We start from the raw sequence: 732 nt of genomic DNA on the forward strand, positions 1-732 counted from the left end.
GTATCCACCCCAGTGCTTAGTACAGTGCCTGGCTCATAACACTTAACAAATACCAAATAACCAAACAACCCTGCGAAGAAATCTTTGCTATTCCTATCAATGCTTTGGGAGGCGAATGAAGAAAAAGAAAGGGTTACTTCAACCTTGGTAAAGGAAGAAACCTACTCAACTTTGCTGAATGTGTAGGATAGGTTCCCTGAATGAATATATTTTGTCGAGGTTTGGCAGGAATTGCATTTTGTGTAGGTTAGTTCAGGAGATACCTCTTAGGGTCTCACCTGGAGAGTTTCCAGTACTCTATCAGTCTTGGCTATGGTATGGAGAGTCAAACAGAGGCCTGCCCATTCCATTCCTAGCTTGGGCAGTGGCTAGCGAGTGGAAGGCAATCTGCTACGAGTCAAAACTCACCCATGCTGGGCAGCAGCAGAATGGGAAAGAGTCGAGGGAGGAGACTCTAGTTTACTGCACGGAAGGCGGCAACGGGAAAACTCTTCTGTATTTTTACCGAGAAAACTCTATGAATACACCACCAGAATGATTGCAGATGGAAAGTGGGGCGTTCTGTGGGTGTTGTGTCCATGGTGTCTCTATGGGTCGGAAACGACTCAACGGCATAAGACAAGGCAAGAAGTTCAGGAGAGTGTCAGTAAATATTGATGAGGATTTCATTGGGGACACTGCTTTTTGGCCTGGGAAAGGTACAAGTGGAAGATATTTAATAATTGTCTTCAA

The 732-nt window shown here is 44.9% G+C and overlaps 1 non-coding gene across 1 annotated transcript; it reads left to right on the forward strand.

Moving 5' to 3' along the window:
* Positions 1-260: 260 nt before the first annotated feature.
* LOC114813577 lies at positions 261-398 on the forward strand. Its single transcript, XR_003761294.1, has one exon. It is a non-coding gene; the product is annotated as a small nucleolar RNA SNORA7 (small nucleolar RNA).
* Positions 399-732: the final 334 nt, after the last annotated feature.

The sequence above is a fragment of the Ornithorhynchus anatinus genome, chromosome 7 (genome assembly GCF_004115215.2).
Source record: "Ornithorhynchus anatinus isolate Pmale09 chromosome 7, mOrnAna1.pri.v4, whole genome shotgun sequence".
Classification (NCBI taxonomy): Eukaryota; Metazoa; Chordata; class Mammalia; order Monotremata; family Ornithorhynchidae; genus Ornithorhynchus; species Ornithorhynchus anatinus.